The sequence below is a fragment of the Pristiophorus japonicus genome, chromosome 9, assembly GCF_044704955.1.
Source record: "Pristiophorus japonicus isolate sPriJap1 chromosome 9, sPriJap1.hap1, whole genome shotgun sequence".
Taxonomy (NCBI): domain Eukaryota; kingdom Metazoa; phylum Chordata; class Chondrichthyes; family Pristiophoridae; genus Pristiophorus; species Pristiophorus japonicus.
The window spans coordinates 170,716,864-170,741,081 of record NC_091985.1 but is presented as its reverse complement, the minus strand read 5'-3'; the positions used below and the strand labels follow the sequence as shown (position 1 = coordinate 170,741,081).

The window sequence follows — 24,218 nt, the reverse complement described above, 5'->3', positions numbered from 1 at the left end:
CGTGACGGGCACGAGTGCAATAATCTCAGTAGTGAATGGTAATAGTGACGGGCACGACTGCAGTAATCTCAGTAGTGAATGGCAGTCGTGACAGGCATGACAGTATTAATCTCAGCAGTGAAATGCAGTACTGACAGGCATGACTGCAATAATCACAGTTGTGAATGGTAGTAGTGACGGGCGCGACTGCATTAATCTCAGTCGTGAATCGTAGTCGTGAAGGGCACGATTGCACTAATCTGAGTCGTGAATCATAGTAGTGACAGGCACGAGTGAATTAATCGCAGTAATGGATCATAGTAGTGACGGGCACGACTGCATTAATCTCAGTAGTGTCAGCACCAACTGCATTAATCTCAGTAGTTAATGGTAATCGTGACAGGCACGGCAGCATTAAACTCCGTCGTGAATGGCAGTAGTGACAGGCACGACTGCATTAATCTCAGTTGTGAATGGGAGTAGTGACAGGCACAAGTGCATTAATCTCAGTCGTAATGGGCACAAGTGTATTAATCTCAGTCGTGAATGAAAGTAGTGACGGGCACGAGTGCATTAATCTCAGCAGTGAATGGCAGTAGTGACAGGCACGAGTGCAATAATCTCAGTGATGAATGGTAGTAGTGACAGGCACGAGTGCAATAATCTGAGTAGTATATGGTAGTAGTGACGGGCACGACTGCAGTAATAGTAGTGAATGGCAGTAGTGACAGGCACGACAGTATTAATCTCAGCAGTGAATGGTAGTAGTGATGGGCACGAGTGCCTTAATCTCAGTAGTGAATGGTAATAGTGACAGGCCCGATTGCATTAATCTCAGTCGTGAATGGTAGTTGTGACGGGCACGAGTGCATTAATCTCAGTAGTGAATCGTAGAAGTGACGGGCACGAGTGCATTAATCTCAGTCGTGAATCGTAGTCGTGAAGGGCACGATTGCACTAATCTCAGTCGTGAATCGTAGTAGTGACAGGCACGAGTGAATTAATCGCAGTAATGGATCATAGTAGTGACGGGCACGACTGCATTAATCTCAGTAGTGTCAGCACCAACTGCATTAATCTCAGTAGTTAATGGTAATCGTGACAGGCACGGCAGCATTAAACTCCGTCGTGAATGGCAATAGTGACAGGCACGACTGCATTAATCTCAGTTGTTAATGGTAATCGTGACAGGCACGGCCGCATTAAACTCCGTCGTGAATCGTAGAAGTGACGGGCACGACTGCTTTAATCTCAGTCGTTAATGGTAGTAGTGATGGGCACAAGTGCATTAATCTCAGTAGTGAATGATAATAGTGACGGGCACGAGTGCATTAATCTGAGTAGTGAATGGTAGTAGTGACGGGCACGACTGCAGTAATCTCAGTCGTGAATGGCAGTAGTGACAGGCACGACAGTATTAATCTCAGCAGTGAAATGCAGTAGTGACAGGCATGACTGCAATAATCACAGTTGTGAATGGTAGTAGTGAATGGTAGTAATGCGTTAATCTCAGTAGTGAATGGTAGTAGTGACCGGCACGACTGCACTAATCTCAGTAGTGAATGGTAGTCGTGACGGGCACGACTGCATTAATCTCAGTAGTGAATCGGAGTAGTGAAGGGCACGAGTGCATTAATCTCAGTTGTGAATCGTAGTAGTGAAGGGCACGAATGCTCTCATCTCAGTTGTGAATGGTAGTAGTGATGGGCACGACTGCATTAATCATAGTAGTGATGGGTGCGAGTGCATTAATCTCAGTAGTGAATCGTAGTAGTGACAGGCACGAGTGCATTAATCGCAGAAATGGATCATAGTAGTGACAGGCACGACTGCATTAATCTCAGTACTGACAGCACCAACTGCATTAATCTCAGCAGTTAATGGTAATCGTGACAGGCACGGCAGCATTAAACTCAGTCGTGAATGGCAGGAGTGACAGGCACGACTGCATTAATCTCAGTTGTGAATGGGAGTAGTGACAGGCACAAGTGCATTAATCTCAGTCGTGAATGGTAGTCGTGACAGGCACGAGTGCATTAATCTCAGTCATAATGGGCACAAGTGCATTAATCTCAGTCGTGAATGGTAGTAGTGACTGGCACGAGGGCATTAATCTCAGCAGTGAATGGTAGTAGTGACAGGCACGAGTGCAATAATCTCAGCAGTGAATGGTAGAAGTGACAGGCACGAGTGCATTAATCTCAGTCGTGAATGGTAGAAGTGACAGGCACGAGTGCAATAATCTGAGTAGTATATGGTAGTATGACGGGCACGACTGCAGTAATAGTAGTGAATGGCAGTAGTGACAGACACGACAGTATTAATCTCAGCAGTGAATGGTAGTTGTGACGGGCACGAGTGCATTAATCTCAGTCGTGAATGGTAGTAGTGACAGGCACGACTGCATTAATCTCAGTCGTGAATGGTAGTTGTGACGGGCACGAGTGCATTAATCACAGTAGTGAATCGTAGAAGTGACGGGCACGACTGCTTTAATCTCAGTCGTTAATGGCAGTAGATATGGGCACAAGTGCATTAATCTCAGTCGTGAATGGTCGTAGTGACAGGCACAACTGCATTAATCGCAGTAGTGAATGGCAGTAGTGATGGGCACAAGTGCATTGATCTCAGTTGTGAATAATAGTAGTGACGGGCACGAGTGCATTAATCTCAGTCGTGAATGGCAGTAGTGACAGGCATGACTGCAATAATCACAGTTGTGAATGGTATTAGTGACAGGCATGAGTGCATTAATCTGAGTAGTGAATGGTAGTAGTGACGGGCACGAGTGCATTAATCTCAGTCGTGAATCGTAGTAGTGAATGGTAGTAGTGCGTTAATCTCAGTAGTGAATGGTCGTAGTGACCGGCACGAGTGCACTAATCTCAGTCGTGAATGGTAGTTGTGACGGGCACGACTGCATTAATCTCAGTAGTGAATCGTAGTCGTGAAGGGCACGATTGCATTAATCTCAGTTGTGAATCGTAGTAGTGAAGGGCACGAGTGCATTAATCTCAGTAGTGAATGGCAGTAGTGACAGGCACGACAGTATTAATCTCAGCAGTGAATGGTAGTAGTGACAGGTACGAGTGCATTAATCTCAGTAGTGAATGGTAGTACTGACGGGCACGGGTGCATTAATCTCAGCAGTGAATCGTAGTATTGAATGGTCGTAGTCCATTAATCTAAGTCGTGACAGGCACGAGTACATTAATCTCAGTAGTGAATGGCAGTAGTGACAGGCACGACAGTATCAATCTTAGCAGTGAATGGTAGTAGTGACAGGCACGACTGCATTAATCTCAGTCGTGAATGGTAGTAGTGACAGGCATGAGTGCATTAATCTCAGAAGTGAATGGTAGTAGTGACAGGCACGAGTGCAATAATATCAGTAGTGAATGGTAGTAGTGACAGGCACGAGTGCAATAATCTGAGTAGTATATGGTAGTAGTGACGGGCACGACTGCTGTAATAGTAGTGAATGGCAGTAGTGACAGGCACGACAGTATTAATCTCAGCAGTAAATGGTAGTAGTGATGGGCACGAGTGCATTAATCTCAGTAGTGAATGGTAATAGTGACAGGCACGATTGCATTAATCTCAGTCGTGAATGGTAGTTGTGACGGGCACAAGTGCATTAATCTCAGTAGTGAATCGTAGAAGTGACGGGCACGACTGCAGTAATCTCAGTCGTGAATAGCAGTCGTGACAGGCACGACAGTATTAATCTCAGCAGTGAAATGCAGTAGTGACAGGCATGACTGCAATAATCACAGTTGTGAATGGTAGTAGTGAATGGTAGTAATGCGTTAATCTCAGTAGTGAATGGTAGTAGTGACCGGCACGACTGCACTAATCTCAGTAGTGAATGGTAGTCGTGACGGGCACGACTGCATTAATCTCAGTAGTGAATCGGAGTAGTGAAGGGCACGAGTGCATTAATCTCAGTTGTGAATCGTAGTAGTGAAGGGCACGAATGCACTCATCTCAGTTGTGAATGGTAGTAGTGATGGGCACGACTGCATTAATCATAGTAGTGATGGGTGCGAGTGCATTAATCTCAGTAGTGAATCGTAGTAGTGACAGGCACGAGTGCATTAATCGCAGAAATGGATCATAGTAGTGACAGGCACGACTGCATTAATCTCAGTAGTGTCAGCACCAACTGCATTAATCTCAGTAGTTAATGGTAATCGTGACAGGCACGGCAGCATTAAACTCCGTCGTGAATGGCAATAGTGACAGGCACGACTGCATTAATCTCAGTTGTTAATGGTAATCGTGACAGGCACGGCCGCATTAAACTCCGTCGTGAATCGTAGAAGTGACGGGCACGACTGCTTTAATCTCAGTCGTTAATGGTAGTAGTGATGGGCACAAGTGCATTAATCTCAGTAGTGAATGATAATAGTGACGGGCACGAGTGCATTAATCTGAGTAGTGAATGGTAGTAGTGACGGGCACGACTGCAGTAATCTCAGTCGTGAATGGCAGTAGTGACAGGCACGACAGTATTAATCTCAGCAGTGAAATGCAGTAGTGACAGGCATGACTGCAATAATCACAGTTGTGAATGGTAGTAGTGAATGGTAGTAATGCGTTAATCTCAGTAGTGAATGGTAGTAGTGACCGGCACGACTGCACTAATCTCAGTAGTGAATGGTAGTCGTGACGGGCACGACTGCATTAATCTCAGTAGTGAATCGGAGTAGTGAAGGGCACGAGTGCATTAATCTCAGTTGTGAATCGTAGTAGTGAAGGGCACGAATGCTCTCATCTCAGTTGTGAATGGTAGTAGTGATGGGCACGACTGCATTAATCATAGTAGTGATGGGTGCGAGTGCATTAATCTCAGTAGTGAATCGTAGTAGTGACAGGCACGAGTGCATTAATCGCAGAAATGGATCATAGTAGTGACAGGCACGACTGCATTAATCTCAGTACTGACAGCACCAACTGCATTAATCTCAGCAGTTAATGGTAATCGTGACAGGCACGGCAGCATTAAACTCAGTCGTGAATGGCAGGAGTGACAGGCACGACTGCATTAATCTCAGTTGTGAATGGGAGTAGTGACAGGCACAAGTGCATTAATCTCAGTCGTGAATGGTAGTCGTGACAGGCACGAGTGCATTAATCTCAGTCATAATGGGCACAAGTGCATTAATCTCAGTCGTGAATGGTAGTAGTGACTGGCACGAGGGCATTAATCTCAGCAGTGAATGGTAGTAGTGACAGGCACGAGTGCAATAATCTCAGCAGTGAATGGTAGAAGTGACAGGCACGAGTGCATTAATCTCAGTCGTGAATGGTAGAAGTGACAGGCACGAGTGCAATAATCTGAGTAGTATATGGTAGTATGACGGGCACGACTGCAGTAATAGTAGTGAATGGCAGTAGTGACAGACACGACAGTATTAATCTCAGCAGTGAATGGTAGTTGTGACGGGCACGAGTGCATTAATCTCAGTCGTGAATGGTAGTAGTGACAGGCACGACTGCATTAATCTCAGTCGTGAATGGTAGTTGTGACGGGCACGAGTGCATTAATCACAGTAGTGAATCGTAGAAGTGACGGGCACGACTGCTTTAATCTCAGTCGTTAATGGCAGTAGATATGGGCACAAGTGCATTAATCTCAGTCGTGAATGGTCGTAGTGACAGGCACAACTGCATTAATCGCAGTAGTGAATGGCAGTAGTGATGGGCACAAGTGCATTGATCTCAGTTGTGAATAATAGTAGTGACGGGCACGAGTGCATTAATCTCAGTCGTGAATGGCAGTAGTGACAGGCATGACTGCAATAATCACAGTTGTGAATGGTATTAGTGACAGGCATGAGTGCATTAATCTGAGTAGTGAATGGTAGTAGTGACGGGCACGAGTGCATTAATCTCAGTCGTGAATCGTAGTAGTGAATGGTAGTAGTGCGTTAATCTCAGTAGTGAATGGTCGTAGTGACCGGCACGAGTGCACTAATCTCAGTCGTGAATGGTAGTTGTGACGGGCACGACTGCATTAATCTCAGTAGTGAATCGTAGTCGTGAAGGGCACGATTGCATTAATCTCAGTTGTGAATCGTAGTAGTGAAGGGCACGAGTGCATTAATCTCAGTAGTGAATGGCAGTAGTGACAGGCACGACAGTATTAATCTCAGCAGTGAATGGTAGTAGTGACAGGCACGAGTGCATTAATCTCAGTCGTGAATGGTAGTACTGACGGGCACGGGTGCATTAATCTCAGCAGTGAATCGGAGTAGTGAATGGTCGTAGTGCATTAATCTTAGTAGTGACAGGCACGAGTACATTAATCTCAGTAGTGACTGGTAGTAGTGACATGCACGAGTGCATTAAACTCAGTAGTGAATGGTAGTAATGATAGGTACGAATGCAATAATCTCAGTCGTGAATGGTCGTAGTGACAGGCACGAGTGCATTAATCTCAGCAGTGAATGGCAGTAGTGACAGGCACGAGTACGTTAATCTCAGTAGTGAATGGTAGTAGTGACATGCACGAGTGCAATAATCACAGTTGTGAATGGTAGTAGTGACAGGCATGAGTGCATTAATCTGAGTAGTGAATGGTAGTAGTGACGGGCCCGAGTGCATTAATCTCAGTCGTGAATGACAGTCGTGACAGGCATGAGTGCATTAATCTCAGCAGTGAATCGTCGTCGTGAATGGTAGTCGTGCGTTAATCTCAGTAGTGAATGGTAATAGTGACCGGCTCGAGTGCACTAATCTCAGTAGTGAATGGTAGTCGTGACGGGCACGAGTGCAATAATCTCAGTAGTGAATGGTAATAGTGACGGGCACGACTGCAGTAATCTCAGTAGTGAATGGCAGTCGTGACAGGCATGACAGTATTAATCTCAGCAGTGAAATGCAGTACTGACAGGCATGACTGCAATAATCACAGTTGTGAATGGTAGTAGTGACGGGCGCGACTGCATTAATCTCAGTCGTGAATCGTAGTCGTGAAGGGCACGATTGCACTAATCTGAGTCGTGAATCATAGTAGTGACAGGCACGAGTGAATTAATCGCAGTAATGGATCATAGTAGTGACGGGCACGACTGCATTAATCTCAGTAGTGTCAGCACCAACTGCATTAATCTCAGTAGTTAATGGTAATCGTGACAGGCACGGCAGCATTAAACTCCGTCGTGAATGGCAGTAGTGACAGGCACGACTGCATTAATCTCAGTTGTTAATGGTAATCGTGACAGGCACGGCAGCATTAAACTCCGTCGTGAATGGCAGTAGTGACAGGCACGACTGCATTAATCTCAGTTGTGAATGGGAGTAGTGACAGGCACAAGTGCATTAATCTCAGTCGTAATGGGCACAAGTGTATTAATCTCAGTCGTGAATGAAAGTAGTGACGGGCACGAGTGCATTAATCTCAGCAGTGAATGGTAGTAGTGACAGGCACGAGTGCAATAATCTCAGTGATGAATGGTAGTAGTGACAGGCACGAGTGCAATAATCTGAGTAGTATATGGTAGTAGTGACGGGCACGACTGCAGTAATAGTAGTGAATGGCAGTAGTGACAGGCACGACAGTATTAATCTCAGCAGTGAATGGTAGTAGTGATGGGCACGAGTGCCTTAATCTCAGTAGTGAATGGTAATAGTGACAGGCCCGATTGCATTAATCTCAGTCGTGAATGGTAGTTGTGACGGGCACGAGTGCATTAATCTCAGTAGTGAATCGTAGAAGTGACGGGCACGAGTGCATTAATCTCAGTCGTGAATCGTAGTCGTGAAGGGCACGATTGCACTAATCTCAGTCGTGAATCGTAGTAGTGACAGGCACGAGTGAATTAATCGCAGTAATGGATCATAGTAGTGACGGGCACGACTGCATTAATCTCAGTAGTGTCAGCACCAACTGCATTAATCTCAGTAGTTAATGGTAATCGTGACAGGCACGGCAGCATTAAACTCCGTCGTGAATGGCAATAGTGACAGGCACGACTGCATTAATCTCAGTTGTTAATGGTAATCGTGACAGGCACGGCCGCATTAAACTCCGTCGTGAATCGTAGAAGTGACGGGCACGACTGCTTTAATCTCAGTCGTTAATGGTAGTAGTGATGGGCACAAGTGCATTAATCTCAGTAGTGAATGATAATAGTGACGGGCACGAGTGCATTAATCTGAGTAGTGAATCGTAGAAGTGACGGGCACGACTGCAGTAATCTCAGTCGTGAATAGCAGTCGTGACAGGCACGACAGTATTAATCTCAGCAGTGAAATGCAGTAGTGACAGGCATGACTGCAATAATCACAGTTGTGAATGGTAGTAGTGAATGGTAGTAATGCGTTAATCTCAGTAGTGAATGGTAGTAGTGACCGGCACGACTGCACTAATCTCAGTAGTGAATGGTAGTCGTGACGGGCACGACTGCATTAATCTCAGTAGTGAATCGGAGTAGTGAAGGGCACGAGTGCATTAATCTCAGTTGTGAATCGTAGTAGTGAAGGGCACGAATGCACTCATCTCAGTTGTGAATGGTAGTAGTGATGGGCACGACTGCATTAATCATAGTAGTGATGGGTGCGAGTGCATTAATCTCAGTAGTGAATCGTAGTAGTGACAGGCACGAGTGCATTAATCGCAGAAATGGATCATAGTAGTGACAGGCACGACTGCATGAATCTCAGTAGTGACAGCACCAACTGCATTAATCTCAGCAGTTAATGGTAATCGTGACAGGCACGGCAGCATTAAACTCAGTCGTGAATGGCAGGAGTGACAGGCACGACTGCATTAATCTCAGTCGTGAATGGTAGTCGTGACAGGCACGAGTGCATTAATCTCAGTCATAATGGGCACAAGTGTATTAATCTCAGTCGTGAATGGTAGTAGTGACTGGCACGAGTGCATTAATCTCAGTAGTGACAGGCACGAGTGCAATAATCTCAGCAGTGAATGGTAGAAGTGACAGGCACGAGTGCATTAATCTCAGTCGTGAATGGTAGAAGTGACAGGCACGAGTGCAATAATCTGAGTCGTATATGGTAGTATGACGGGCACGACTGCAGTAATAGTAGTGAATGGCAGTAGTGACAGGCACGACAGTATTAATCTCAGCAGTGAATGGTAGTTGTGACGGGCACGAGTGCATTAATCTCAGTCGTGAATGGTAGTAGTGACAGGCACGACTGCATTAATCTCAGTCGTGAATGGTAGTTGTGACGGGCACGAGTGCATTAATCTCAGTAGTGAATCGTAGAAGTGACGGGCACGACTGCTTTAATCTCAGTCGTGAATGGCAGTAGATATGGGCACAAGTGCATTAATCTCAGTCGTGAATGGTCGTAGTGACAGGCACAACTGCATTAATCGCAGTAGTGAATGGCAGTAGTGATGGGCACAAGTGCATTAATCTCTGTTGTGAATAATAGTAGTGACGGGCACGAGTGCATTAATCTCAGTAGTGAATGGCAGTAGTGACAGGCATGACTGCAATAATCACAGTTGTGAATGGTATTAGTGACAGGCATGAGTGCATTAATCTGAGTAGTGAATGGCAGTAGTGACGGGCACGAGTGCATTAATCTCAGCAGTGAATCGTAGTAGTGAATGGTAGTAGTGCGTTAATCTCAGTAGTGAATGGTCGTAGTGACCGGCACGAGTGCATTAATCTCAGTCGTGAATGGTAGTAGTGACATGCACGACTGCATTAATCTCAGTCGTGAATGGTAGTTGTGACGGGCACGAGTGCATTAATCTCAGTAGTGAATCGTAGAAGTGACGGGCACGACTGCTTTAATCTCAGTCGTTAATGGCAGTAGATATGGGCACAAGTGCATTAATCTCAGTCGTGAATGGTCGTAGTGACAGGCACAACTGCATTAATCGCAGTAGTGATGGGCACAAGTGCATTAATCTCAGTTGTGAATAATAGTAGTGACGGGCACGAGTGCATTAATCTCAGTAGTGAATGGCAGTAGTGACAGGCATGACTGCAATAATCACAGTTGTGAATGGTATTAGAGACAGGCATGAGTGCATTAATCTGAGTAGTGAATGGTAGTAGTGACGGGCACGAGTGCATTAATCTCAGAAGTGAATCGTAGTAGTGAATGGTAGTAGTGCGTTAATCTCAGTCGTGAATGGTCGTAGTGACCGGCACGAGTGCACTAATCTCAGTAGTGAATCGTAGTCGTGAAGGGCACGATTGCATTAATCTCAGTTGTGAATCGTAGTAGTGAAGGGCACGAGTGCATTAATCTCAGTAGTGAATGGCAGTAGTGACAGGCACGACTGCACTAATCTCAGTAGTGAATGGTAGTAGTGATGTGCACGAGTGCATTAATCTCAGTAGTGAATGGTAGTCGTGACGGGCACGAGTGCATTAAACTGAGTAGTGAATGGTAGGAGTGATGGGCACGACTGCAGTAATCTCAGTAGTGAATGGCAGTAGTGACAGGCATGACAGTATTTATCTCAGCAGTGAATGGCAGTAGTGGCAGGCATGACTGCAAAAATCACAGTTGTGAATGGTAGTAGTGACGGGCACAAGTGCATTAATCTCAGTAGTGAATGGCAGCAGTGACCGGCACGAATGCACTGATCTCAGTAGTGAATGGTAGTCGTGACGGGCAGGACTGCATTAATCTCAGTAGTGAATCGGAGTAGTGAAGGGCACGAGTGCATTAATCTCAGTAGTGAATCGTAGTAGTGATGGGCACGACTGCATTAATCATAGTAGTGGTGGTTGCGAGTGCATTAATCTCAGCAGTGAATCGTAGTCGTGACAGGCACGAGTGCATTAATTGCAGTGATGGGTCACAGTGGTGACGGGCACGACTGCACTAATCTCAGTAGTGACAGCACCAACTGCATTAATCTCAGTAGTTAATGGTAATGGTGACAGGCATGGCAGCATTAATCTCAGTCATGAATGGCAGTAGTGACAGGCACGACTGCATTAATCTCAGTTGTGAATGGTAGTAGTGATGGGCACGACTGCATTAATCTCAGTCGTGAATGGTATTCGTGACGGGCACGAGTGCGTTAATCTCAGTTGTGAATCGTAGTAGTGAAGGGCATGAGTGCATTAATCTCAGTCGTGAATGGTAGTAGTGACGGGCACGACTGCACTAATCTCAGTAGTGAATAGTAGTCATGACGGGCACGACTGCATTAATCTCAGTAGTGAATCGTAGTAGTGAAGAGCACGAGTGCATTAATCTCAGTCGTGAATCGTAGTCGTGAAGGGCACGATTGCACTAATCTCAGTTGTGAATCGTAGTAGTGAAGGGCATGAGTACATTAATCTCAGTCGTGAATGACAGTAGTGACAGGCACGACAGTATTAATCTCAGCAGTGAATCGGAGAAGTGAATGGTCGTTGTGCATTAATCTCAGTCGTGAATGGTCGTAGTGACCGGCACGAGTGCACTAATCTCAGTAGTGAATGGCAGTAGTGACAGGCATGACTGCAATAATCACAGTTGTGAATGGTATTAGAGACAGGCATGAGTGCATTAATCTGAGTAGTGAATGGTAGTAGTGACGGGCACGAGTGCATTAATCTCAGAAGTGAATCGTAGTAGTGAATGGTAGTAGTGCGTTAATCTCAGTCGTGAATGGTCGTAGTGACCGGCACGAGTGCACTAATCTCAGTAGTGAATTGTAGTCGTGAAGGGCACGATTGCATTAATCTCAGTTGTGAATCGTAGTAGTGAAGAGCACGAGTGCATTAATCTCAGTAGTGAATGGCAGTAGTGACAGGCACGACTGCACTAATCTCAGTAGTGAATGGTAGTAGTGATGTGCACGAGTGCATTAATCTCAGTAATGAATGGTAGTCGTGACGGGCACGAGTGCATTAAACTGAGTAGTGAATGGTAGGAGTGATGGGCACGACTGCAGTAATCTCAGTAGTGAATGGCAGTAGTGACAGGCATGACAGTATTTATCTCAGCAGTGAATGGCAGTAGTGGCAGGCATGACTGCAAAAATCACAGTTGTGAATGGTAGTAGTGACGGGCACAAGTGCATTAATCTCAGTAGTGAATGGCAGCAGTGACCGGCACGAATGCACTAATCTCAGTAGTGAATGGTAGTCGTGACGGGCAGGACTGCATTAATCTCAGTAGTGAATCGGAGTAGTGAAGGGCACGAGTGCATTAATCTCAGTAGTGAATCGTAGTAGTGATGGGCACGACTGCATTAATCATAGTAGTGGTGGTTGCGAGTGCATTAATCTCAGCAGTGAATCGTAGTCGTGACAGGCACGAGTGCATTAATTGCAGTGATGGGTCACAGTAGTGACGGGCACGACTGCATTAATCTCAGTAGTGACAGCACCAACTGCATTAATCTCAGTAGTTAATGGTAATGGTGACAGGCATGGCAGCATTAATCTCAGTCATGAATGGCAGTAGTGACAGGCACGACTGCATTAATCTCAGTTGTGAATGGGAGTAGTGACAGGCACAAGTGCATTAATCTCAGTAGTGAATGGTAATCGTGACGGACACGAGTGCATTAATCTCAGCAGTGAATGGTCGTAGTGACAGGCACAACTGCATTAATCTCGGTCGTGAATGGTATTAGTGACAGGCACAAGTGCATTCATCGCAGTAGTGAATGGTAGTAGTGATGGGCACGACTGCATTAATCTCAGTCGTGAATGGTATTCGTGACGGGCACGAGTGCGTTAATCTCAGTTGTGAATCGTAGTAGTGAAGGGCATGAGTGCATTAATCTCAGTCGTGAATGGTAGTAGTGACGGGCACGACTGCACTAATCTCAGTAGTGAATAGTAGTCATGACGGGCACGACTGCATTAATCTCAGTAGTGAATCGTAGTAGTGAAGAGCACGATTGCATTAATCTCAGTCGTGAATCGTCGTCGTGAAGGGCACGATTGCACTAATCTCAGTTGTGAATCGTAGTAGTGAAGGGCATGAGTACATTAATCTCAGTCGTGAATGACAGTAGTGACAGGCACGACAGTATTAATCTCAGCAGTGAATCGGAGAAGTGAATGGTCGTTGTGCATTAATCTTAGTAGTGACAGGCACGAGTACATTAATCACAGTAGTGACTGGTTGATGTGACAGGCACGAGTGCATTAATCTCAGCAGTGAATGGTAATAGTGACGGGCACAAGTGCATTAATCTCAGCAGTGAATAGTCATAGTGACGGGCACGAATGCATTAATCTCAGCAGTGAATGGTGGTAGTGACAGGCACGAGTGCATTAATCGCAGTAGTGAATGGTAGTAGTGACAGGCACGAGTGCATTAATCTCAGCAGTGAATGGCAGTAGTGACAGGCATGACTGCAATAATCACAGTTGTGAATGGCAGTAGTGACAGGCATGACTGCAATAATTACAGTAGTGAATGGTAGTAGTGAAGGGCACGAGTGCATTAATCTCACTTGTGAATGATAGTAGTGACTGCCACGAGTGCATTAATCTCAATCGTGAATGGTCGTACTGACGGGCACGACTGCATTAATCATAGTAGTGGTGGGTACGAGTGCATTAATCTCAGTAGTGAATCGTAGTGGTGACGGGCACGACTGCATTAATCTCAGTTGTGACAGCACCAACTGCATTAATCTCAGTTGTGAATGGTAATAGTGACGGGCACGAGTGCATTAATCTGAGTAGTGAATGGTAATAGTGACGGGCACGACTGCAGTAATCTCAGTCGTGAATGGCAGTAGTGACAGGCACGCCAGTATTAATCTCAGCAGTGAATCGTAGTGCTGACGGGCACGGGTGCATTAATCTCAGCAGTGAATCGTAATAGTGAATGGTCGTAGTGCATTAATCTTAGTAATGACAGGCACGCGCACATTAATCTCAGTAGTGAATGGTAGTAGTAACAGGCACGAGTGCATTAATCTCAGTAGTGAATGGTAATAGTGACGGGCACGAGTGAATTAATCTCAGTAGTGAATGGCAGTAGTGACAGGCACGAGTGCATTAATCTGAGTAGTGAATGGTAGTAGTGACGGGCACGAGTGCATTAATCTCAGTCGTGAATGGTAGTAGTGACCGGCACGACTGCACTAATCTCAGTCGTGAATGGTAGTCGTGACGGGCACGACTGCATTAATCTCAGTAGTGAATCGTAGTCGTGAAGGGCACAATTGCACTAATCTCAGTCGTGAATCGTATAGTGAAGGGCACGAGTGCACTCATCTCAGTTGTGAATCGTAGTAGTGACGGGCACGACTGCATTAATCATAGTAGTGGTGGGTGCGAGTGCATTAATCTCAGTAGTGAATCGTCGTAGTGACAGGCACGAGTGCATTAATCGCAGTAGTGGATCATAGTAGTGACAGGCACGACTGCATTAATCTCAGAAGTGACAGCACCAACTGCATTAATCTCAGTAGTGAATGGCAGTAGTGACAGGCACGACATATTAATCTCAGCAGTGAATGGTAGTAGTGACAGGCACGAGTACACTAATTTCAGTCGTGACTGGTTGATGTGACAGGCACGAGTGCATTAATCTCAGTAGTGACAGGCACGACAGTATAAATCTCAGCAGTGAATGGTAGTAGTGACAGTCACGAGTGCAATAATCACAGTTCTGAATGGTCGTAGTGACGGGCACGACTGCAGTAATCTTAGTAGTGAATGGCAGTAGTGACAGGCACGTCAGTATTAATCTCAGCAGTGAATCGTAGTAGTGACAGGCTCGACTGCATTAATCTCAGTAGTGACAGCACCAACTGCATTAATCTCAGTCGTTAATGGTAATCGTGACAGACACGAATGCATTAATCTCAGTAGTGAATCGCAGTAGTGAAGGGCACGAGTGCACGAATCTCAGTAGTGAATCGTAGTAGTGAAGGGCACGAGTGCACTAATCTCAATCGTGAATGGTAGTAGTGACAGGCACAAGTGCATTAATCATAGTTGTGAATGGTAGTAGTGACGGGCACGAGTGCATTAATCTCAGTCGTGAATCGTAGTAGTGAATGGTAGTAGTGCATTAATCTCAGTCGTGAATGGCAGTAGTGACCGGCACGATTGCACTAATCATAGTAGTGGTGGGTGCGAGTGCATTAATTTCAGTAGTGAATCATAGTAGTGACAGGCACGAGGGCATTAATCGCAGTAGTGGATCATAGTAGTGACGGGCACGACTGCATTAATCTCAGAAGTGACAACACCAACTGCATTAATCTCAGGAGTTAATGGTAATCGTGACAGGCACCGCAGCATTAATCTCAGTACTGAATGGTAGTCGTGACAGGCATGAGTGCATTAATCTCAGTCGTGATGGGCACAAGTGCATTAATCTCAGTCGTGAATGGTAGTTGTGACGGGCACGAGTGCATTAATCTCAGTAGTGAATCGTAGTAGTGACGGGCATGAGTGCGTTAATCTCAGTCGTGAATGCTGGTCGTGATGGGCACGACTGCATTAATCTCAGTAGTGAATCGTAGTAGTTAAGAGCACGAGTGCATTAATCTCAGTAGTGAATCGTAGTCGTGAAGGGCACGATTGCACTAATCTCAGTTGTGAATCACAGTAGTGAAGGGCACGAGTGCATTAATCTCAGTCGTGAATGGCAGTAGTGACAGGCACGACAGTATTAATCTCAGCAGTGAATGGTAGTAGTGACAGGCACGAGTGCATTAATCTCAGTCGTGAATGGTAGTACTGATGGGCACGGGTGCATTAATCTCAGCAGTGAATCGTAGTAGTGAATGGTTGTAGTGCATTAATCTCAGTCGTGACAGGCACGAGTACACTAATCTCAGTCGTGACTGGTTCATGTGACAGGCACGAGTGCATTAATCTCAGTAGTGACAGGCACGACAGTATAAATCTCAGCAGTGAATGGCAGTAGTGACAGGCACGAGTGCAATAAATACAGTTCTGAATGGTAGTAGTGACAGGCATGAGTGCATTAATCTGAGTAGTGAATGGTAGTAGTGACGGGCACGAGTGCATTAATCTCAGTAGTGAATGATAGTCGTGACAGGCACGAGTGCATTAATCTCAGGAGTGAATGGTAATAGTGACGGGCACGAGTGCATTAATCTGAGTAGTGAATGGTAGTAGTGACGGGCACGACTGCAGTAATCTCAGTAGTGAATGGCAGTAGTGACAGGCACGCCAGTATTAATCTCGGCAGTGAATGGTAGTAGTGACAGGCACGAGTGTATTAATCTCAGCAGTGAATGGCAGCAGTGACAGGCATGACTGCAATAATCACAGTTGTGAATGGCAGTAGTGACAGGCATGAGTGCATTAATCTCAGTAGTGAATCGTAGTCGTGAAGGGCACGATTGCACTAATCTCAGTCGTGAATTGTAGTAGTGAAGGGCACGAGTGCACTCATCTCATTTGTGAATGGTAGTAGTGACGGGCACGACTGCATTAATCATAGTCGTGGTCGGTGCGAGTGCATTAATCTCAGTAATGAATGGTCGTAGTAACGGGCACGAGTGCATTAATCTCAGTAGTGAATGTAGTAGTGACGGGCATGACTGCATTAATCTCAGTAGTGAATGGTAGTAGTGACAGGCACGAGTGCATTAATCTTCGTCGTGAATCGTAGTCGTGACAGGCACGACTGCATTAATCTCAGCAGTGAATCGTAGTAGTGACAGGCACGAGTGCATTAATCGCAGTAGTGGATCATAGATGTGACGGGCACGACTGCATTAATCTCAGTAGTGACAGCACCAACGACATTAATCTCAGCAGTGAATGGTAATTGTGACAGGCACGGCTGCATTAAGACCAGTAGTGAATGGCAGTAGTGACAGGTATGAGTGCATTGACCTCAGCAGTGAATGGCAGTAGTGACAGGTATGACTGCAATAATCATAGTTGTGAATGGTAGTAGTGACAGGCACGAGTGCATTAATCTGAGTGGTGAATGATAGTAGTGACGGGCACGAGTGCATTAATCTCAGCAGTGAATGGTAGTAGTAACGGGCAAGACTGCAATCATCTCAGTCGTGAATAGTCGTTGTGACGAACACGAGTGCATTAATCTCACGAGTGAATGGTAGTAGTGAGCGACATGACTGCATTAATCTCAGTAGTGATTGGCAGTAGTGACAGGCACGAGTGCATTAATCTCAGTCGTGAATGGTAATAGTGATGGGCATGAATGCATTAATCTCAGTCGTGAATGGTAGTTGTGATGGGCACAACTGCAGTAATCTCAGCAGTGAATGGCAGTCGTGAAAGGCATGACTGCATTAATCTCAGTCATGAATGGGAGTAGTGATGGGCACGAGTGCATTAATCTCAGTAGTGAATCGTAGTAGTGTCAGGCACGAGTGCATTAATCTCAGCAGTGAATCGTAGTAGTGACAGCACGACTGCAATAACCTCAATAGTGAATGGTAGTTGTGACAGGCATGACTGCATTAATCTCAGTTGTGAATGGTAGTAGTGACAGGCACGAGTGCATTAATCTTAGTCGTGAATCGTAGTAGTGACAGGCACGACTGCATTAATCTCAGCGGTGAATCGTAGTAGTGATGGGCACGACTGCAATAATCATAGTAGTGGTGGGTGCGACTGCATTAATCTCAGCAGTGAATCGTAGTAGTGACAGGCACGAGTGCATTAACGCAGTAGTGGATCATAGTAGTGACGGGCACGACTGCATTAATCTCAGTAGTGAATCGTAATAGCGATGGGCACGACTGCAATAATCTCAGTAGTGAATTGTAGTAGAGACGGGCACAACTGCATTAATCTCAGTCGTGAATCGTAATAGTGACAGGCACGAGTGCATTAATCTCAGTCGTGAATCGTCGTAGTGTCAGGCACAAGTGCATTAATCTCAGCAGTGAATCGTAGTAGTGACGGGCACGACTGCAGTAATCTCAGTAGTGACGGGCACGAGTGCATTAATCTCAATAGTGAATGGTAGTAGTGACAGGCACGACTGCATTAAGCATAGTAGTGATGGGTGCGAGTGCATTAATCTCAGTAGTGAATCGTAGTAGTGACAGGCACGAGTGCATTAATCGCAGTAGTGGATCATAGTAGTGACGGGCACGACTGCATTAATCTCAGTAGTGACAGCACCAACTGCGTTAATCGCAGTAGTGAATGGTAGTAGTGACTGGCACGGCTGCACTAAATTCAGTAGTGAATGGTAGTCGTGACGGGCACAACTGCATTAATCTCAGTCGTGAATCGTAGTCATGAAGGGCACGAGTGCACTAATCTCAGTCGTGAATCGTAGTAGTGACGGGCATGAAGCATTAATCTCAGCAATGAATGGTAGTAGTGACGGGCACGACTGCATTAATCTCAGTAGTGAATTGTAGTAGAGACGGGCACGACTGCATTAATCTCAGCAGTGAATCGTAGTAGTGAATGGCACGATTGCAATAATCTCAGTAGTGAATAGCAGTAGTGACGGGCACGACTGGATTAATCATAGTAGTGATGGTTGCGAGTGCATTAATCTCAGTAGTGACAGCATCAACTGCATTAATCTCAGTAGTGAATGGTCGTAGTGACAGGCACAAGTGCATTAATCTCAGAAGTGAATGGTAGTCGTGACAGGCACGAGTGCATTAATCTCAGTAGTGAATGGGAGTAGTGACGGGCGCGAGTGTATTAATCTCAGTAGTGACAGCACCAACTGCATTAATCTCAGCAGTGAATGGTCGTAGTGACAGGCACAGGTGCATTAATCTCAGAAGTGAATGGTCGTCGTGACAGGCACGAGTGCATTAATCTCAGTCGTGAATGGTAGTAGTGACAGGCACGAGTGCATTAATCTCACTAGTGAATGGGAGTAGTGACTGGCACGAGTGCATTAATCTCAGTAGTGAAGGGTAGTAGTGACGAGCACGACTGCATTAATCATAGTCGTCAATCGCAGACGAGACAGGCATGAATGCATTAATCTCAGTAGTGAATGGTAGTAGTGACGGACACGAGCGCATTAATCTCAGTCGTAAATTGTCGGAGTGTCCGTCACGAGTGCTTTAATCTCAGTAGTGAATGGTCGTCGTGAAAGGCACGAGTGCATTAATCTGAGTCGTGAATGATAGCAGTGACGGGCGCAGCTGCATTAATCTCAGTTGTGAATGGTAGTAGTGACGGGCACGAGTGCATTAATCTCAGTAGTGAATGGTAGCAGTGACGGGCACGAGTGCATTAATCTAAATTCGTGAATGGTAGTAGTGACAGGCACGACTGCATGACTCTCAGTAATGAATGGTAGTAGTGACAGGCACGAGTGCATTAATCTCAATCGTGAATGGTAGTAGTGACGGGCACGACTGCATTAATCTCAGTCGTGAAAGGCAGCAGCGACGGGCACGACTGCATTAATCACAGTCGTGAATGGTAGTAGTGACAGGTACAAGTCCATTAATATCAGTAGTGAATGGTAGTAGTGACGGGCACGATTACATTAATCTCTGTAGTGATTCGTAGTAGTGACGGGAACGAGTGCATTAATCTCAGTTGTGAATCGTAGTAGTGACAGGCACGAGTGCATTAATCTCAGTAGAGAATGGTAGTCGTGACAGGCACGACTGCATTTATCTCAGTCGTGAATGGTAGTAGTGACGGGCACGACTGCATTAATCATAATCGTGATGGTGCGAGTGCATTAATCTCAGTAGTGAATCGTAGTAGTGACAGGCACGAGTGCATTAATCGCAGTCGTGAATCATAGTAGTGACGGGCACGACTGCATTAATCTCAGCAGTTAATTGTAGTAGTGACTGGCACGACTGCAATAATCTCAGCAGTGAATAGCAGTAGTGACGGGCACGACTGGATTAATCATAGTAGTGATGGGTGCGAGTGCATTAATCTCAGTAGTGAAAGCACCAACTGCATTATTCTCAGTAGTGAATGGCAGTCGTGACAGGCACGAGTGCATTAATCTCAGTAGTGAATCGTAGTAGTGACAGGAACTAGTGCATTAATCTCAGTCGTGAATCGTAGTAGTGACGGGCGCGAGTGCATCAATCTCAGTTGTGAATGGTAATAGTGACGTGCATGATAGCATTAATCCCTGAAGTGAATGGTAATAGTGACAGTTACGAGTGCATTAATCTCAGTCGTGAATGGTAGTAGTGACGGGCACGACTGAATTAATCTCAGTCGTGAAGGGCAGCAGCGACGGGCACGACTGCATTCATCTCCGTAGTGAATCGTAGTAGTGACGGGAACGAGTGCATTAAGCTCAGTAGTAAATCGTAGTTGTGACAGGCACGAGTGCTTTAATCTCAGTTGTGAATCGTAGTACTGACAGGCATGAGTGCATTAATCTCAGTAGTGAATAATAGTAGTGACGGGCACGAGTGCATTAATCTCAGCAGAGAATGGTGGTCGTGACCAGCACGAGTGAATTAATCTCAGTAGTGAATGGTCGTAGTGACCGGCACGTGTGCATTAATCTCAGTAGTGAATGGTAGTAGTGACAGGCACGTCTGCATTAATCTCGGCAGTGAATGGGAGTAGTGACAGGCACGACTGCATTCATCTCAGTAGTGAATCGTAGCAGTGACAGGCACGACTGCATTAATCTCAATAGTGAATGGTAGTAGTGACGGGCACGAGTGCATTAATCTCAGTCGTGAATGGCAGTAGTGAACGGCACGACTGCATTAATCTCCGTAGTGAATCGTAGTAGTGATGGGCACGAGTGCATTAAACTCAGTAGTGAATCGAAGTTGTGACCGGCATGAATGCATTAATCTCAGTAGTGGATCGTAGTTGTGACAGGCACGAGTGCATTGATCTCAGTTGTGAATCGTAGTTATGACAGGCATGAGTGCATTAATCTCAGTCGTGAATGGTGGCAGTGACGGGCACGACTGCATTATTCTCAGTAGTGAATCGTAATAGCGATGGGCACGACTGCAATAATCTCAGTAGTGAATTGTAGTAGAGATGGGCACGACTGCATTAATCTCAGTCGTGAATCATAATAGTGACAGGCACGAGTGCATTAATCTCAGTCGTGAATCGTCGTAGTGTCAGGCACGAGTGCATTAATCTCAGCAGTGAATCGTAGTAGTAACGGGCACGACTGCAATAATCTCAGTAGCGAATGGCAGTAGTGACGGGCTCGAGTGCATTAATCTCAGTCGTGAATGGTAGTAGTGATGGGCACGACTGCATTAACCTCAGTAGTGAATCGTAGTTGTGACAGGCACGAGTGCATTGATCTCAGTTGTGAATGGTAGTCTTGACGTGCACAACTGCATTAATCTCCATGGTGAATCATAGTAGTGACGGGCACGACTGCATTAATCTCAGTAGTTAATTGTAGTAGTGACTGGCACGATTGCAATAATCTCAGCAGTGAATAGCAGTAGTGACGGGCACGACTGGATTAATCATAGTAGTGATGGGTGCGAGTGCATTAATCTCAGCACTGAATCGTAGTAGTGACTGGCACGAGTGCATTAATCGCAGTAGTGGATCATAGTAGTGACGGGCACGACTGCATTAATCTCAGTAGTGACAGCACCAACTGCGTTAATCGCAGTAGTGAATGGTAGTAGTGACTGGCACGGCTGCACTAAATTCAGTAGTGAATGGTAGTCGTGACGGGCACAACTGCATTAATCTCAGTCGTGAATCGTAGTCATGAAGGGCACGAGTGCACTAATCTCAGTCGTGAATCGTAGTAGTGACGGGCATGAAGCATTAATCTCAGCAATGAATGGTAGTAGTGACGGGCACGACTGCATTAATCTCAGTAGTGAATTGTAGTAGAGACGGGCACGACTGCATTAATCTCCGTGGTGAATCGTAGTAGTGATAGGCACGAGTGCATTAACCTCAGTAGTGAATCGTAGTTGTGACAGGCACGAGTGCATTGATCTCAGGAGTGAATGGGAGTAGTGACGGGCAAGAGTGCATTAATCTCAGTAGTGAATCGTAGTAGTGATGGGCATGAGTGCATTAACCTCAGTAGTGAATCGTAGTTGTGACAGGCACGAGTGCATTGATCTCAGTTGTGAATGGTAGTCTTGACGTGCACGACTGCATTAATCTCCGTGGTGAATCGTAGTAGTGATAGGCACGAGTGCATTAACCTCAGTAGTGAATCGTAGTTGTGACAGGCACGAGTGCATTAATCTCAGTTGTGAATGGTAGTAGTGACTGGCACGAGTGCATTAATCTCAGTAGTGAAGGGTAGTAGTGACGAGCACGACTGCATTAATCATAGTCGTCAATCGCAGACGAGACAGGCATGAATGCATTAATCTCAGTAGTGAATGGTAGTAGTGACGGACACGAGCGCATTAATCTCAGTCGTAAATTGTCGGAGTGTCCGTCACAAGTGCTTTAATCTCAGTAGTGAATGGTCATCGTGAAAGGCACGAGTGCATTAATCTGAGTCGTGAATGATAGCAGTGACGGGCGCAGCTGCATTAATCTCAGTTGTGAATGGTAGTAGTGACGGGCACGAGTGCATTAATCTCAGTAGTGAATGGTAGCAGTGACGGGCAAGAGTGCATTAATCTAAATTCGTGAATGGTAGTAGTGACAGGCACGACTGCATGACTCTCAGTAGTGAATGGCAGTAGTGACAGGCACGAGTGAATTAATCTCAATCGTGAATGGTAGTAGTGAAGGGCACGACTGCATTGATATCAGTAGTGAATGGTAATAGTGACGGGCCCGAGTGCATTAATCTCAGTCGTGAATGGTAGTAGTGACGGGCACGATTACATTAATCTCCGTAGTGAATCGTAGTAGTGACGGGAACGAGTGCATTGACCTCAGTAGCGAATCGTAGTTGTGACAGGCACGAGTGCATTAATCTCAGTTGTGAATCGTAGTAGTGACAGGCACGAGTGCATTAATCTCAGTAGTGAATAATAGTAGTGACGGGCACGAGTGCATTAATCTCAGGAGAGAATGGTAGTCGTGACAGGCACGTCTGCATTAATCTCGGCAGTGAATGGGAGTAGTGACAGGCACGACTGCATTAATCTCAGTAGTGAATCGTAGTAGTGACAGGCATGACTGCATTAATCTCAGTAGTGAATGGCAGTAGTGATGGGCACGAGTGCATTAATCTCAGTCGTGAATGGCAGTGGTGAACGGCACGACTGCATTAATCTCCGTAGTGAATCGTAGTAGTGATGGGCACGAGTGCATTAACCTCAGTAGTGAATCGCAGTTGTGACAGGCACGAGTGCATTAATCTCAGTTGTGAATGGTAGGAGTGACGCGTACGATTGCATTAATCATAGTAGTGGTGGGTGCGAGTGCATTAATCTCACCAGTGAATCGTAGTAATGACAAGCACGAGTGCATTAATCGCAGTAGTGGATCATAGTAGTGACGGGCATGACTGCATTAATCTCAGTAGTGACAGCACCAACTGCATTAATCTCAGTAGTGAATGTTAATTGTGACAGGCACGGCTGCATTAATCTCAGTCGTGAATGGCAGTAATGACAGGCACGACTGTATTAATCTCAGCAGTGAATGGTCGTAGTGACAGGCACGAGTGCATTAATCTCAGCCGTGAATGGGAGTAGTGACGGGCACGAGTGCATTAATCTCAGTAGTGGAGGGCAGTAGTGACGGGCACGAGTGCATTAATCTCAGTCGTGAATCGTAGTAATGACAGGCACAACTGCATTAATCTCAGTCGTGAAGGTTAGTAGTGACAGGCACGAGTGCATTAATCTCAGTAGTGAATGGTGGCAGTGACGGGCACGACTGCATTATTCTCAGTAGTGAATCGTAATAGCGATGGGCAAGACTGCAATAATCTCAGTCGTGAATCGTCGTAGTGTCAGGCACGAGTGCATTAATCTCAGCAGTGAATCGTAGTAGTAACGGGCACGACTGCAATAATCTCAGTAGCGAATGGCAGTAGTGACGGGCACGAGTGCATTAATCTCAGTAGTGAATCGTAGTAGTGACAGGCACGAGTGCATTAATCTCAGTAGAGAATGGTAGTCGTGACAGGCACGACTGCATTTATCTCAGTCGTGAATGGTCGTAGTGACGGGCACGGGTGCATTAATCTCAGTAGTGAATGGTAGTAGTGACCGGCACGTGTGCATTAATCTCAGTTGTGAATCGTAGTAGTGACAGGCACGTCTGCATTAATCTCGGCAGTGAATGGGAATAGTGACAGGCACGAGTGCATTAATCTCAGTAGTGAATCGTAGTAGGGACAGGCACGACTGCATTAATCTCAGTAGTGAATGGTAGTAGTGACGGGCACGACTGCATTAATCTCAGTAGTTAATTGTAGTAGTGACT

The 24,218-nt window shown here is 45.8% G+C and overlaps 1 protein-coding gene across 3 annotated transcripts in view; it reads left to right on the top strand.

Annotated features, from left to right (window-relative positions):
- The window catches only part of LOC139273324 (maestro heat-like repeat-containing protein family member 1), a 329,897-nt gene that overhangs the window by 49,685 nt on the left and 255,994 nt on the right, over positions 1-24,218 (top strand). The window lies entirely within an intron of this gene.